The sequence below is a fragment of the Myotis nattereri genome (assembly GCF_964212035.1).
Source record: "Myotis nattereri genome assembly, chromosome: 12".
NCBI classification, from domain to species: Eukaryota; Metazoa; Chordata; class Mammalia; order Chiroptera; family Vespertilionidae; genus Myotis; species Myotis nattereri.
The window spans coordinates 28346044-28363414 of NC_138087.1; the positions used below are offsets into that span (position 1 = coordinate 28346044).

The 17371-nt window shown below is 37.2% G+C and overlaps 1 protein-coding gene across 1 annotated transcript in view; it reads right to left on the minus strand.

Moving 5' to 3' along the window:
- The window catches only part of LURAP1L (leucine rich adaptor protein 1 like), a 49419-nt gene that overhangs the window by 5428 nt on the left and 26620 nt on the right, over window positions 1-17371 (minus strand). The window lies entirely within an intron of this gene.

Below are 17371 nucleotides of genomic sequence, written 5' to 3' on the forward strand. Positions count from 1 at the left end.
GACCATGCAGTTCTTTCACCTGAGGTCTTCTAAGGTCCCGTAACCTTACTCAGAATGGCGAGAGGTGGGAGGCCCTCCTTATAATCTGAATCTGTGTCCCTACTTTGGAGAAGGGACATGATATACAACCCCCACACCACATTTCTGGGCTTTCTGCTCCCTTCATATTTATCACTCGTTGAAATCATTCTGCTTCTTATTTGTCCACTTGTTTTCTGTCTCCCCCATTGGCAGGGAGGTACCACCGAGTGAGTGCACAGGACTGAGTGTCCTCTTCACTGCTCTGTGCTCAGGACGTACAAGAGTCTTGGCACATAGTAGGTGCTCGCTTAGTGTTCATTCAGGGGCTGAATGATTTTGTCAGATTGGACCATCTGTCAGAACCCTTGGGTTCTGCTGTGGGCCAGTGACATGTTTGCTTCTAGAAGAAAATAAATTTTTTTTTATTTAAGTAAATCATGTCACGGTCAGAGGCAGCTTCTGGAAAGAGCACTTCAGTATTGAAACGCTGCCAGCGTGCAATCCCACGCCTCTCCATTCACAGGATTGGGACGCCGAGGAACTGGTGCAGGGTTATTCCTGTCTTCAATGTGCAGATTATGAGCTAGTACCTCCGAAAGGAAGTGGACTTCTAGGTGTGAATCACACTCCAAACAGTACTGTGTTTGTTCGGAGGCAATAATGGGTACGAGCACAGCACAGGTGTTCTGCAAACACTTGATGCAATGAGTTACACAAAGGGAGCAAACACACACATAGGACATTGACCAAGAAAAGGTTTGCGCGAATTGATCCCGCAAAGTGGCTGCCCCTTCCTCTCTCCCTGCTCCCTCTCTCCCACTCTGGCCCTTAGTTGCTGCACTTTAGATGGAATGAATGCTGACATTTCATATCACTTTTAAACAGGAGGTGAAAGGGATCTGTGGCAGAACTTGAAATGAAGGATCTTGAAAGAGCAAATATTCTTAATGATAAACTTTTCCAGATCTATGTTTTCTTTCAGACTCTCATTTTAATACTGAAAGAATCCAAAGGTTATGAATTGGCTCAATGGAATCCCAGAAAGAGAGAACGCGGTCACGTTTTCAGTGAATGAGGGAGTTGACAAACTAGCCAACTTCTTTTGTGGTGGTAAATGAGGAACCTGCCACTGCCTCGGTCGACCTACGTGACCTTTGGGCAAAGTGGCCTGGCACATAGGCCTGAAAACCACATCCTGGGTGTTGTCTGAGCTGCAGTGAGCCACTGGACTCGGTGGATGTGGTAAAACAGTCTGTGAACAAAGACTGATTTCTGCCCAGTAAAGAAGATTTAATTCGGCTGAGGGACCCAGCTGTCATTTGTGTCTGCTTTTGGTATTAAGATGTTATTTGATAAGAAGATTCTGTAGGATAGATCATCTCAGTATCTCCCTCCACCCTGATGTTGTCTCCCATTCTTTGCCTTTCCTGTGGCCATTTGCTCCCTAAATTGTTTCTGCTATGAGAAAACTCCGCAAACTACAGAGGAGACAAGGTTCACCGCTTTTGCTGCTCAGTATCTCCAGCAAAAGACTTAGCTGGTAAAAACTCATGGCTAAGGCCAGAAGTTTAAGCTCTATGTGAATGCAGTGATAGACATTTTAGCTCTTACCATTTGGGTTGAAATAAAAATCATATTGTGTTCTGCTCCAAGATAAACATGCATATCCTCTTTAGCATGCCTGTGTATTGACTGCAGTGTGCACTTGAACTGCAGAATCGTGTCTTCCAGATAAGGGCATTACTCTATCTTGTCAGACTACAGGCTGGGTTAGCACCATGTTCTCATATATCTCTCAAAGCTCTCTTTCACTGTTTTCCCCCTTTTATTTATGAGAATGGATTAATCAGATAAAAGCAAGCCATCTCTTAGTTATGCATTCCTACTGTAAAAGCCACAGTATCCATGACCTAAATCCCAAACGTCCAGCAGGCTGTCATCTGAATTAGAAGGGAGAAAGACTACTTTTCAAGCAGGTTCATAATAATGAACAAGCGGAAAGGAAGCCAGATTAGATTTGCTTTTTAACATGATGCTCTAATCCTGGTTTTAAATCAGAGGAAACCAATCAACATTGTTTTCGGATGTGTAGTTGGGGGAAGCTCTTTTCTAGCCATATTTATTTCTAAATATACAAACATAATCAAAAGCATCTGTATGCACTAAAGGAAAGAGCTGTTTCAAATATGCTCGGAATATTGTTTTTCCAGCAGTTCATCCCAGTTTATCTGCATGTTCACTTTGCATAACCTTCTTGTGTCCAAATCTGCTCCCTCTCCAAATTCACCACATCCTCCATTTGAGGATCACAGGCTTTTCTGCCTGCCCACCCTTCACATTTCCAGCATTTTATGAACAGCTTTGTGTGTGAAGCACTCCGCTAACTCTTTTCGCAGAGGATCCGCAAGGATGCTGGTGTCCGTGCAGTCTAGAAGACTGTGCGTTCCCACCCACAGCCTTTGCTTTGGAATGAATGCTTCAGGGGACAAGCCACCCACAAGTCTGTGCGGTTCCACCAGAGTTTTCCCTCCGTTTTTTCAGTCAGTTAAAAACTGACAACACAATTTGTTTCTAATTGGGCAACAGAGGATTCCATTTTTGTATCAGTCTTTGTCTCCCTCCATTTATGTTGTTTATTTGGGGAACTGAACAATAACTAAAACAGTTCACTCTTTTCCCAAGACCTTATAGAAGAGTTATTTCCCCAAAGACGGAATGACATACATAAAAACACTATCAGCAGCACAGTTGACTGATGGATGTTGTTTTGCTACATTCAAAAGCTGCATCTGGCTTATGTGAAAGGGGCCCATGTGACCCTCCCGAGTCTTAAACATAAATTCCAGCCACCAGGCCGGCTCCTGAGGTCTGGACAGTTTCTGCTGGTTGGATAGGAGTTTTCAGCCTTGCTCCCTCAGGTTTTAGTCCATTGGATACTTAGATGCCTGTGAAGTCAGTTCCTTTCCCATATCCTAAGGCAGTGAGATTGGCTTCCTGAGTGCTTTCAATACATACATGCAGAGTGTGATCACCTGGGTTGAAATTCTTTGGAATGATGTAACAGAAACACTGACTCCCCACGTTTGTACCATGTGCATTTTTCTAATTTAGAACTTAAAATGGTATTTTTACATGGAAGACTGGGATATGTAAAGTGCTCCTCTGCGATATGTAGTAGCTGTGCTTACAGTGGGAGGGAAGGGAAGATGAGGTGGTAGATGCTTAACAACTGGCTCCCTGGGAAACTACACACACACACACACACACACACACACGTAATAGAAATTGTACCAGCATAAAAGATGTGAAGCACACACTTTACAAATAACACTAAAATATGTAGCGCCTTTTCTTGTGAATTTCATGTAACTAATTGAGTCTCAGAGAATGCGTTTGTTCATTTTTGCTAAACTGAACCTGTGGTTGCGGTTCAGCCACAATTCAACAAATGGAATTGCTCCTAATCCACGAGCTCTTTTCTCAATAATTCTGTCATTAAATCTCATACGTGATCTACTGTTAAACTATTTTTCACACCAGTACAAATTATAGGTGCTAAATTGAAACCTGTTATATGTGCCTCGGCACTCGTTATGTCTGCACCTTGCTGGTTGGTCAGTGGTGTGAGCTACTTTGCTAAATTGGATCATGGGTTTTGAATATGTGAGGAATAGTTCCCTTTCTGCGTGTGCTGTTGATATGTAATAGCTAAAGACTCGGCCCCCTTTTCCGTTTAATCTGCAGTATTCACATTTTCCCCATCACTGTTTTATGGCCACAAAATAAAGGTCAAGTTCTGATTGATAGTGTCTTCCAGTTTCTGCGCTGTCAGTACTCCTACCATGGTCAGCTTCAGTCTACCAATGTGGTATAACTAGGCATAGGGTTGGTAAGAGACTCTCAGTGGTTCAGCATTAGATAGTATTTCACCCAATAGGAATAATAAATGTTTTAAATAACCTCAGAAAATAACTAATAGTAAAATGTAGTAAATAATGACCAAGTAATGTGTTTTGAGTACTTATTACCTTACTTTTCATATAACTTATTCATTTGTAGGTTTATATCAATACACACTTTAAGGTGTAAGAGTGACTGTGACTAAAAACTAGTTCATAAAACTGAAAATTTAGCAAACAGGTCACACAGGCCAATAGGAGTTGGCTCTAGTATCTGACTGAAGGTGCAGAATAAAGACTTAACCTAACCTACTACATTTTTTGGTAAGTAGATCAGAGGCTTTCATTTCTCCCTTAGGGCATTTATTTTCCTATAAAGCAGTGGTTCTCAACCTTCCTAATGCCGCGACCCTGTAATACAGTTCCTCATGTTGTGGTAACCCCCAACCATAAAATTATTTTCGTTGCTACTTCATAACTGTAATTTTGCTACTGTTATGAATCGCAATGTAAATATCTGATATGCAGGATATATTTTCATTGTTACAAACTGAACATAATTAAAGCATAGTGATTAATCGCAAAACCAATATGTAATTATATATGTGTTTTCTGATGGTCTTAGGCGACCCCTGTGAAAGGGTCATTCAACCCCCAAAGGGGTCACGACCCAGAGGTTGAGAACCGCTGCTATAAAGGATTAAAAGGCCAATGTAATTTATCTTTTCCAATAACTAGAATTTGAGGAAAATGTAAAATGTTTACACCAAAGTTATCAGTGTTTTTTTAAAAATGTTTTTATTGATTTTAGAGAGAAAGGAAGGGAGGAGAGATAGAAGCATCAATGAGAGAGAAACATCAACATCGATTGGCTGCCTCCTGCGCACCCCTTACTGGGGATGGAGCCTACAACCTGGGCATGTGCCCTGACAGGGAATAGAACTGGTGACCTCTTTGGTGCATAGGTCGATGCTCAACCACTGAGCCACATTGGCCAGGTAAAAGTTATTAGTATATTTTATGAAAAGATTTCAAATATTGAATATAGATTATTTTTTAAGCATCACTGAGGTATAAAATGTACTTAGTAAAGGAATAATAGATCTGAAAGTCAAGCATTTGTGCTTTGATATTATAATTTTTGCTGGATATATTTCTAATAAAATATGCTACACACTTCTCTAGGTAAATAGAACCATGCAGAATCAAGTATAAACAGAATATTTCTAATGCATAGTTACTCAGCAGTGCACTTAAGGGTGCTGAGGAAATAGCATCAGAGTCCCTTTTTTTCATGATTCCAGACATCCTTCCCACCCAAATATGTAATCGTCTCTTTCAGTAATTTTTTTTTTAGTGATTTATTGATTTTCAGATTAGATCTGTTTGTCAGTCCTTATGCCCCCTTTTCTTCCTCATTCTCTGAATTCTATTTCTAACCTGCTATCTGCAGCCATAGTTTTGTCCGATGTGTTGAGTAGGGAACTGCTGCACTGCAAGGAAGACTTATCTTTGCACTCATTAGAAAGTAATATTAACTGAGTAAAATTAGGTGAGGAGATATTCTGTGCAACAGGATAAGGTGCATGGGCCTTGCGCTCTAGAACAGCTCTTCTCAACCTTTAATATGCATACAGATCACTGTGGAATCTTGTTCAAATTCAGATTCTCTTCACCATTCTGTCATCCTGCATTTCTAACAAGCTCCCAGCTGATGCCAGTAGAGATAGCAACCTCTCAGATATCTGCCAAGACCCCCCTATTCCCCCGGTGTATCTACATCTCTGCAGAGTTCCCTGCCCTTGTTTGCGAACTGGCCGATCAGCTGGTTTCTGAGGAACAGAATATGGTGAAATGATGGGCTGTCACCCCTGAGAAAAGGTAACCAAAAGACTGTGGTTTCTGCCTGGGCATATTACTTGCTCTAATGAGAGCCACCTGCCAGGCTGTGGGCTGGTCTCTTGTGAGATTTACATGATAAGGAACTACTATCACTGGACAACAGCTAAGCCAGAAGCTAGGCTGCCAACTGCTACAGGTGGTGGGAGTGAGTGTGGAAGCAGGTCCTCCCTGAATCCAGCCTTAAGGTGACTGCAGCCCAAACAGACAGGGTGATTGCAGACTTCATGCTAAGAAACTCTGAGCCGGAGGCACTCCGTGAATCTGTGCCCAAACTCTTACCCACAGAAGCTGTCAGATAACGTTTGCTGTTTACCTTGCCAAGGTTTAGAATGTTATGCAGCATGAATGAGGAATACACCAAAGCTTTGGGTAAATGGACCACACTTTGAGTAGCAAGTGCCTGAGATCTTTTTACTTGTGGATAATTTTGGGTAACGGCTAATGGACCACTCTATTGATGGAATGCTACTCTATTAATACATTGTTTTATAATTTGAAAAAAAGTAAAACATAGAACAAATAGGTAAATATTTATTGATGAAGACAAAAACATGTTCATTGAGGGGCCATCTGCATCTTCCACAGGCTAACCTTTCTTCTTCCAAAAAAAAAAGGTGGTTTAATACCCAAAAGAGAAATGATAGACTCAGATACGGCACAGATTTTGGAATTATTAGACTGAAAATTTAAAATAGTTATGCTAATATGCTAAGGGATCTAATAAAAATATGTTCTTGCATGGGCAATATGCAAGAATAGGTGGTTAAAAAAAAAAAAGCAGGAAGATGGAAATCCAAAGACTCAAAAGGAAATGCTCTAAGTAAAAAACACTGTAATGTAAATGAATATGTCAGTAGACTGGACACAACCAAAGAGAGAAGCAATGGCCTTGAAGATATGTAAATAATTTGAATATCTCTTTGAGGGCCTTAGAGGCCCAGCAAAGCATTATTTTAATTATCTATGGGATTACTCTTATGTGACCTGCTATTTACTATTAATTTGGCCCAGATTTATCAAGTTAGAACTTGGCTTATAGATTTGTGTCCGGATGACATGAAAATGACTTTTGTCTAGCTAAAAAATAATCTCAAAGGTTATGATTTTACTATCCTGCTGGACATTAAACATTTGCTCAGAGAAACTCTAACTTAACAGAATGATTTCATATGTCTTTTTCAGAAAATATATCAACCTTTCCTCTAATTCCCTTTTGAACCAGCCACTTCATCACCAGAAAGTAATCTCACAGGGTGACCTGATCACAAACGCCTAACTGGGAAGGTCATGCTTGGCAGTCATGCCCTAGGCATACAACTTCTTTAGCAGGTTTATCTTGGCCTTAAGCAAGACCTGTACATTTTTTTGAGTGCATCTAGGTTAACCACACCTTTGAAATAAGCATAACCACCCTCAAAAGAGCACATAATCTTGTTAACTATCCAGTAATCTAATCCCCACCTTGCTTGGAGAAAGTAATCTTCCTTGTTAATTTCAAAACTGTCATTCCCTGGAGCATTTGAGATCTTGCTTCCCAGCAATTATTGTCATTTTTTGCTCATGTAAACTCTAATATAAAATTCTCTACGTGTTTGGACGTTTCTCACGTCCACACCATCCTGCTGGTTCTCTCATTAAATGAGCTAAGTAAATCTGCGACATGTGCTCCCTCTGGATTTGTAAGAGAGTCATGTTTTCATCTTTTTGAACATTAGACTTTGCTTACCTGCTGGGACTAGTTAAGCAGAGTTGCCCACAAAGAGACTTCTGGAGTGACTCATCAACAGAAATAGAACTTGACCTTTTCTGACTTTCAGTTTTCTTCTGGTCTGGTTCTTTTTGTTCTGGTTTGTTTGGCTGCTGTTGTTTCAGATTCTTGACCAACAAAAAATATGCTAGTTGGTCTATATTGTTTGTCCATTGGTGCCCTCAAATCCATGTAGAAAATATTCTATTTCCACGGAGTAGGAGAACAACCCTTTGAGCATGTGTGCTCTGTTTTCTAGTGCCCTGTGCCTGAGGTGGTAGAATTGAAGTTTCAAGTCCTGTTGATGGTGGAGCATTTAATCGAAAAAACCTTTTACTGCTTATGATTAGAAAATGAAATATTTTTCTACATCTAGAGTACATTAATGAATTAAATTAGACAGTCTCTTAAGAAAAAAAAAATCTAATTATAGAGGCTAACAAATACTTGCAAAAATTTAATATTACCAGAATTTTAAGCAAGAAAAAAAAAAAAAGAACTCTAATACACTGAATGCACTGACCTTTTAAAGCAAAAACAATAAAACTTCCTTACAGACAATACTAACTCAGAAGCATTTTTGTAGAAGAATCAAAGTGAATCTTTAGAGATGAATTGTTTTCATAATTTTAGGTTATAAATAGCTAAGTGTCTTTTTCTTGATTTCTTCAATATGGGGAATAAACATAATTTAATTGTTTGAGATTTGGATTTATTACCTAATAAGGAGACTAGTTAATTTTAACTTCCTAAATTTATTATACTGGGTTACTGATAAACTAATGTGACTTCCATATATTATGTAAGATTAAGAAAATAGGCAAATATGTATTCTAAAATATATGTATTTATAATTCTTTCTTAGTCTTTTTAATTCAACTGTAATAATTTTCTGTACTGTACCAGGTTAAACATAATTTGCAAGGTATTTATTAATTTAGAACTTAGAGTAATATCAAGTTAGTAAACAAAAACATATGGGTATGTGTATAATTTCTAAGGAGGACAGACTATTGAAACACTGGTCACCAATTGTTATTGATATCTTTGTTTGTTGTTGTTAATCCTCACCTGAGGATATTTTCCCATTGGTTTTTAAAAAGCATGGAAGGGAAAGGAGAGAAACAGAGAGAGAGAGAAACATCAATGTGAGAGAGACACATCGATTGGTTGCCTCCCAGACCCGTCCAGGGACTGAGATCAAGCCTGCAACTGAGGTACATGCCCTTGATTGGAACTGAACTAGGGACCCTTCAGTGCTTGGGCTGAAGACTCTAGCCACTGAGCCAAACTGACTAGGGCTGATATCTTTGCTTTTATTTTATAGTAATAAAGTGACTATATCTTTGGGTCATTTTAATGAACATATTAATTTTGCCATCTACAAAGGTGTGAAAAATATGCTTTTGGCTGTGGAGGTCTTATAATGTAGTATATAAGCTTTGCTGGACTGCTAAAATGCTAACATGTATATGACAGACTTTGATTATTCTACAGTTTCTCTCTGAAAGATTAGTAAATTTGATTAAAAAAATGATAGCTTAGTCATGCAGTTGAGACTACACTGGGAATAATCATGGTAAAGAACTGTGACAAAAATATGACAAAAGTATATCAAAAAGGAAAGTTTTTTATTCTTAATGAAAATTATTTCAGAGAGGAAGAGAAATAGCAACATCGATGATGGGAGAGACTCATTGATCAGCTGTCTCCTGCACATCCCCCCCTGACCGCAAATTGAACCATGACCTCCTGGTTCATAGGTCGATGCTCAACCACTGAACCACACCGGCCAGGCAAATTGTTCAGAATGTGAAAGAACATAGTGAAGGACAGAACTTGACTTGATGTAGAAAACTGAATATACAAAACAAACAAACATAAAATCTGTTTGCCTTGAATCCTAATATCTACAAATAATAATTCTGAAAGTAATAAAATATATAAAAATGTTGGTAAAATTTGCTCAGTTTAGATGGACTTATTAGGAGAAGTTTTCAAAGGAGCTTGTCAATAAATGTATTAATGCAAAGCTAGAACTATTTTTCTCTTCTTTGTCCTCTGTTGGAATGAAAAATTGGCTTAGAAGAATTTAGTTTGCTCTTGTGGAGAGATAGTAAAAAGTTATTATTTTCTGTTATCTGCTCAGATAGAGATTCCGTAGTATCTAACCTGAAAGTTTCAGTGCTTTTTCCTAGCTGAGAGAGAGAGAGAGAGAGAGAGAGAGAGAGAGAGAGAGAGAAAGGAAAAAAAGGAGGTTATTTAAAATTATGTTGTAATCTTACTCCAAACTATAGCTATTCCTTGTTTTCAGACACATCTGAGAGTGCTTTAATCAAATAATTAAATCTACTCAAATAACACTTAAACCCTTTTAATTTTGCCTTCCGAAGAAAAAACCCTAAATTCAGGTTGAAAATCATTTAAGATGTCTTTTACCCCCAAACTATTCTTTGAGGTCTCTGCAAGGCCCCTGGGCAAATGCCTTGGATGACTGGTAGATAGCAGTCTTGGTAAATGATTGGGCGTGCCTGTGTTCCAATAAAAATTTTTACAAAAACAGCCACGCTGGATTTAGATATTCTGTCGCTGTGGGTTCCCAGACTTGCAGGTATAAAAAAAAACAAACTGTGCTTCCTGGTGAGCTTATTTCCTCAGCATATCTTTCCAATGGACTATTTGTTCTCTGCTCCTCTATTCCTTCCTTCATCCATCTTTTCCATCCTGATGGTTCACCTCACTAAAGAATTAAATAAATATTTAGCCTATAGGTGAGTTATTTGTATGAGTCATGTTTTTGACTGTTATTTTGTTGTTGTTGTTTTGAAAAAGGTAGCCACAGACAGAAATCTGTTAGATCTGGCACAAAGGCATTTGGGCCCAGAGCAGTCCAGATAGCGCAGGTGATGTAAAGAAACTTAAAAGTGTTGCAACAAAAGTTCCTGTTCAGTATCTGTCCCTAGTTCTAATTTTTTTTAAAAATCTTTAATCACTTCTTATCTTCTTTATTTTACCTGTATTGCATAAGAGAACATTTAATGCCCTAAATTTAATATTTCAAATAAGAATAAACTGTCTTCTCAGTGTGAACCAAGGTGAATTCTATGAGGAAGGAATGGATTTGTTATTTCCAGTGGATTTATCTCTCTGATTATCTGTGACTGAGCACATACCAAGAATTGTGATAACTGAGTGTTCATAAGCTTACTGAGCTGTCCACATTTTATTTTCCACAAATAACTTAATGATATCTCTGGCACTTGAAGATTGTCAAGGACTAAATTTATGTGCTACTCTCTTTAGTCTTTTAGAAATGAAAGTGTTTAAACTATTCCTTTGCATGATACCATTTAAAAATTATTGTTTGATTTATTTTAAATAAAATGTATTATAGACATTAAAATAAAATACTGATTGCCTAAAATATTACATTCATTTTTTTTCTTTAGTATGCTCCTAAAATTTTACTCTAATTAATGTAGATGATTTTACCTAGATATGTGAGAGTTTGCTCTCCTTTAAATGTGATGTATTTTGTTATGTTTATATCTATATTGATCTATTTCCAGGAGAAATGATAATCAAAGAAATTTAAAACAGAGGTGATGGCTGATTTATTTATTTATTTACTCCAATGATGCCTGTGACCCAACTACCAAATGATGATGTAGTTTAGTGAGACTAGCAAGGAAAATAAAATTTTGGTTCTGGTCTTGGTTCCATTACTAACAACCAGTGACTTGTAACAAGTTATCAACCTAATCTTCCCAAGCCTCTGTTTTTCTGTCTGTTAGATGAGAATACTGGAGATCATCTTTAAAATTCCTTCCAGCCCTAAAATGTCTTGATTCCTGGATATAGCACATTAACAGTGTATGATCAGCCTACAATTTGCACAAAAAATGAGATTTATGTATGTGTCTAATGGAGCATAGTTAAAATGATCTTAGAGTTTGATTCTGAGAGATGACTATATTAGAAAGGGTTTACATGTGAACAAGGGAATTTTCAAGATAGAGAAATTTTAAAGATATGGGAGAAACAAGCACATAGGTAACAACTGAATAAAGACAACTGACAAAAAAGTGTTAAGCATGAATTAACTCCTCTAATGCAGTGGGTCTATCCTCTCCATCAATTCTAGTTTCTTTCGTGTTGTTTGTGTGTGTGTGTGTATGTTTTAATATGTTTGTATTCATTTCAGAGAGAGGAAGGGAGAGGGAGAGAGGGATCAAAACATCAATGATGAGAGGGAATCAGTAATTGGCTGCCTCCTGCACACCCGCTACTAGGGATTGTGACCTGACTTGGAATCAAACTGTGACCTCATGCTTCATGGGTTGATATTCAACCACTGGGCCACATTAGCCAGGTCATCAATCTTAGTTCCTAACTAGGATTATTGGTACATGGCAAATCAGTAAACATATGTTGAGTGAAGAAATGGATGAGAGAGGAAAAAACAGGTACATATGTACATGGTAATGTAGCAGAGGATAAGTATGGGTTAATGTTCTTTGGGAAAAGAATATATGGCAGTTGAATAATTTTGAAAAATGGATCTGGATAGAGAGAGGTGGGTATGGGGTGGCTTATGCAAAGAAAGACCTGATTATTTGAAGCTGCAATGAGGAAAGTAAGTGAAGGCCTAAAGAGGTGAAAGTTCAATACATACATACATACATACATACATACATACAGTAAAAGTTCATGTCATGCTCAGGAAGTGGCAAGCCAGCTAGAGAGACTGAGGGTAATGTGGGAAGGTAATCTGGAGGCATGCCATGTCTGAAGTGTTGAGCAAGGATCACTCAGCAATGATGTGATGGTCCATCCCATAGAACAGCTCAGCGCATTGTCTTAAACAGAAGCTCTTTATGAGAGTACTACCTTACTGCTGTGATCTGGGTTACTGACTTGGAGTTGACCTAAAAGAGCGTATGGGGGTTTCATTAGGATCTCAGACCTGTTTGGGCAAACATTTATTAATTGCAACAATAAATGATGTTAAAGAAAAAAATAACTTGACTGTCTAAGGAAATTAGACAAGGACTGCAGCTTAGATTGACATGAGGCCATTGCTTTCTGGAGCAGATGCTACCTCTTCCAAAAATAATTTTGCTAAAGTGTGAGTAAGCTATTGTTTCATTTTCCAGAATCCAAAGTGGTAGATTCAGTCTTGGGGAGAATCTGCTGAGAATTCAGAGTCCATCTGTATATGGGAAGCGAGGCTATTTTCCATCAGAAGCAAAGATGGGGTGAAGCGCTTTTCAAGTATCTGACATAGAAAGGCAGAGGTCTTGACTCCAAATTCTTATTCTGATCTCCCATTTCCTGCCCATAAACCCCATCTCATTGTTCTTAAAATTCTCATGACAAATATGTTCTTCCTCTTGGGTTTTGACTTGTTCTCCCAATTTAGGAACATACTTAAGTTTCTCTGAAGGTCTGTGTATTTTTCCTGTTTTGTGCTTTTAATGGACACAAAAGAAGTTTGTTTCTTGCCTTTCAAATGCAGTCATATTAATTGTTCCTCACCTAATTGCTAAGCACACTTTGTTTTAGTTGAGTCCATTTAAAAATGTTCTTAAAACAAACGTTCCTTTGTAAGCTGTATTCTAATAGCAGTTTAATGAAGATAATGTAGTAAAAGTTTCTTAAAAAGATGGATGATTAGAGAATCCCAGATTTCCCTTTAGGAGAAAAAAAAAAAAAAAGATCTGGTGCTCCATGCTAAGGAACAGGATACATATTTCTAAGAAATACTTCTAGATACTCCTAATTCACTTCATGAGCAAGTTTCTGAACAGCTTTTGCCATCTTTAATATACTTAACTACCATTAAAATAATATCCTGATGCTACCTTCAGAGAGATGCAGCTACATCCATAGCGTGTGATGATTATTTATAATTATAACAATTAGTAATAGATGGTCTTGAATGAAAGGTGCTATGTGGAATTGCAGTATGATTATTATAGTAATTAGGAGATCACTTTCTCAGCTTATACTCGTTAGGAAAATATTTTTGTACCAATAATAAGAATTACATAATTATCATTATGTAAAACCCTAAATATTTTCAGTTGCTTTTATACCTTAGGTATCAAAATTAGCTCTATGGCTAGTCAAAACTAAATTTTATCTTCTGTTTGAGCTTGTCAAGAGAAACTACCACACAGGCACTGGTTTTTTTTTCCCATTGTGAAAATTACAAAGATATAAGACAGTCAGATGATCTTAACAGATTCTTGCTCATACATCGATTATGCCTACTCATAATTTGATATTGTTTTCTATCATAATATAATTTATTATAATCATATAGAAATAGTTTACCTAAGTGCTTCCCGTAAAATCAAATAAAACAATATATATATATATATATATATATATATATATATATATATACACACACGCACACACACACATATATATATTATAATATATATTTTGGTTTTGTTTGTTTTTCTTTTTGACTCAGTATGTTTGGGCATTTCTTTGCAATCCTATATAATAAAGAGCTAATATGCTAATTAGACCAAATAGCAGATCGACCTTCCAGACAACCTTCCAGACGAAGCCGCGGCTGTGAGGGCCGAGACCCTTGCACAAATTTTGTGCATCAGGCCTCTAGTATTCTTATGAAGTCCAAAATAAAAACAGTCTAGGAAAATGGTATCCCAAACAGATCGGTACCCTAGAAAAAAAGTATGGGTTTGGATATTTAAAACCAGAAATACCATGCAATTCTTCCCCTAATTAGCTTCATAGGTTTTAATATTATTTATTTTTTTCTCTACATCAATTTTCTAATCTATATTGTGGTATGATCAGTGTGGTATTAGCCTTTAATATTCTATCAACTTTCTGTTGACAATTTAGGATTGGTTAAAAATGAATCATCTTTTTAAAAAAATACAATTCTAGCCCTAGCTGGTTTGCATAGAGTGTTGGCCTGTGGACTGAAGAGTTTGAGGTTCGATTCCAGTCAATGGCACATGCCTGGGTTGTGGGCTGGATCTCCAGTAGGGGGTGTGCAGGAGACAGCTGATCAAAGATTCTTATCATTGATGTTTCTATCTCTCTCTCCCTCTCCCTTCCTATCTGAAATTAATAAAAAAACATATTTAAAAAAATAAAAAGATACAATTCTACAACTTGGATTAAACAGGCACTGGCCTGCGTAAAGTATTCATTAACAACTCTAGGGCAAAAGTAGATTTACAGTTGCTCATAAGGAAAATAAACAATACTTAATAAGTAATAAACTCATGTACTCACAACTGTAAACCTATTTTTGCCCACTCGATATGATACCACTTTGATTTAATGTACTTTGATGTAATCTCAACATATTTTACAATCAAGAATCACTCCTCACATTTTGCTGTTAAAGAAATGGAGCTATGCCCAAGTAACCATCAGTAGATGAGGGGACAGAAAAGCAGTGGTACATTTACACAATGGATTATTCATAAAAAAAGAAGGAAATCTTACAGCCAATAGACCTAGAGAGTATTATGCTAAGTGAAAATAAGCCAGTTAGAGAAATACAGATACCGTAAGATTTCACTCATCTGGAATTAAATGAACAAAATAAACAAAATAGAAATAGACTCATTGATACAGAGAACAGACGGACAGCTTTCAGAGGGGAGGGAAGTTGTGGGGCTAGGTGACAAAGGTGAAGGGAAAAACTTGAGGGAAAGGGTGGAGGGAGATAAAAGAGTAGATATAGGGAGGAGAAATGGTGATGGAGGAAGACAATATACAGGTGATGTATTATAGAATTGTACACCTGAAACTTACATCGTTTTATTAACCAATGTCACCCGAATAAATTAAATGAAAAGTTTGCAAAATGGAGTTATGGAGATACTACAATTATCTAAAAGTTGTTCACCTATTCAAAAAATGTAGCTGGGAATACATCGTTGTTTCTATTCTTATCCTCTTGCATTTCCTTACATCTGAAAATCACTGCTGCCAGATTAAATGGTTTGCAGTAGCAGCAAAAATTAGAATAAATTCAATGTTAATTTATCACTTCTATCTCTGAAGGATCACAAATGAGGATGATAAAAGCAGATGCCTGGCATATGGCAACAGATGGGTCACCACATTTAAAAAGAACTAGTGGGAATAGGGTGGTTCACTTTTCTCAGTTCCTATCGCATCAGGTGGAAAGCATGGAGAAGAAAACAATCAAGGCAATGCAGACTTAACTGCGTCCTAATTTTCCTATAGCTTTTAAATGTCCTGTGAAAATACAGGACTTGTAGTTTGCTAGTATGTTTCATGTCACAGCCATGCAGAAAAATCCATCCTTCTAAAGGTAGATATATAGATAGGAATCTACAGTACCCACTGACAAGCTATGGCAGCTGATGGCAAGAATTATTGGAGCAGATGGTACATGATGAATGCATCAGGACATGCCCAGACACCCAGATTCATAACATTACCAAGGGTTTCACTATTTTTGCTCAGATGATGACTTCTCCTAACATTACATTGAAATTTCATCTATGAAGCATTTAAAATTTTATGTTATAATTACACATGCTTTTTATTATAAATTAAACATAAGAATGATGCTTATAATAAAACTTTGACTCAATACCCATAAAACATTACAGAAATACCCTAAGATGGAATGCTTCCAAGTGAACTAGCACCTAAATAACTATTCTTTTTTTTTAAGGAATGTTTCATTTTCTATTTGGAATTCCTTCCATAAATGCAATTCATAAACTCAGATGATAAAAAATTATACTAAGTAATTGCTGGGTTTTACTGGATATAACTGCTTGCCATATAATTAGCAAAGATGATGCCAGATCATGTTTTCCCTTGGGTATGAATTACCTAAATAAGGCTTTATTTGGGTTGATTTAATATCTCCATTAAAGAAAATATATGACTCCTACCCAAATAAAATCCTTAAAGAATATTCTAAAGTTAAAACTTAAAAGTTTATCCTAAATTATAATACAGAAAAAGAAGACAAAGTTACTGCAATTAAAGCTCAAACTTTACCTAGAATTCCAGGTTATTTTCTACTAATTAAAATCTTGGTGGATGCAGCTTATAAAGTGTAAGCAGTATTGTATTTGGGTGTCTCTAAAAGTAATAGAATGGCCATTTTTCTTTCCCTATTATCTGTCTCTTGATTCAAAAATGTAACTTCTTCCCAGCTGGTGTGGCTCGGGGGTTGAGTGTCAACTCAGGAACCAAGAGGTTACTGGTTCGATTCCAGGTCAGGGCACATGCCCAGGTTGCGACTTCATCCCCAGTAAGCGTGCTGCGTGCAGGAGGCACCCAATGAAGATGTCCCTCTCTCATTGATGTTTCTGTCTCTCTCTTCCTCTCTCTCTAAAAATTAATAAAAACATATTAAAAAAAAGAAATGAAACTTCTGCAATTGCCTAAAACTTGGCATTGGTCTCTCCTAACACTCTGTACGTGCTGCTTTTATAAATTAATCAGTGTGGTTGCCATTTCAATTTTCGGTAATAACAATAACGTCTTTCTAGGCTGGTTTTGCAGTGATCAGAATTAACTGCTCAGGAAGTAGGTAAAGAACACCTGGAGGGTGGTGTATTGAATTCTAGGAAATGGCCATAGTTCTCATAGGTAAAGCCCCAGGGTTGATGGCAGATAGAGGAACAGTCCTGGTAACAATGCATTTTAGCGATAGTGGAGGCATTTGCTGTTTTAATTGTTGTGTTTGTAATCCCACATAGAAAATTTTAACTAATCCAGGTTAACTTCCATAGTGATAGCAAAAAATTCCAAC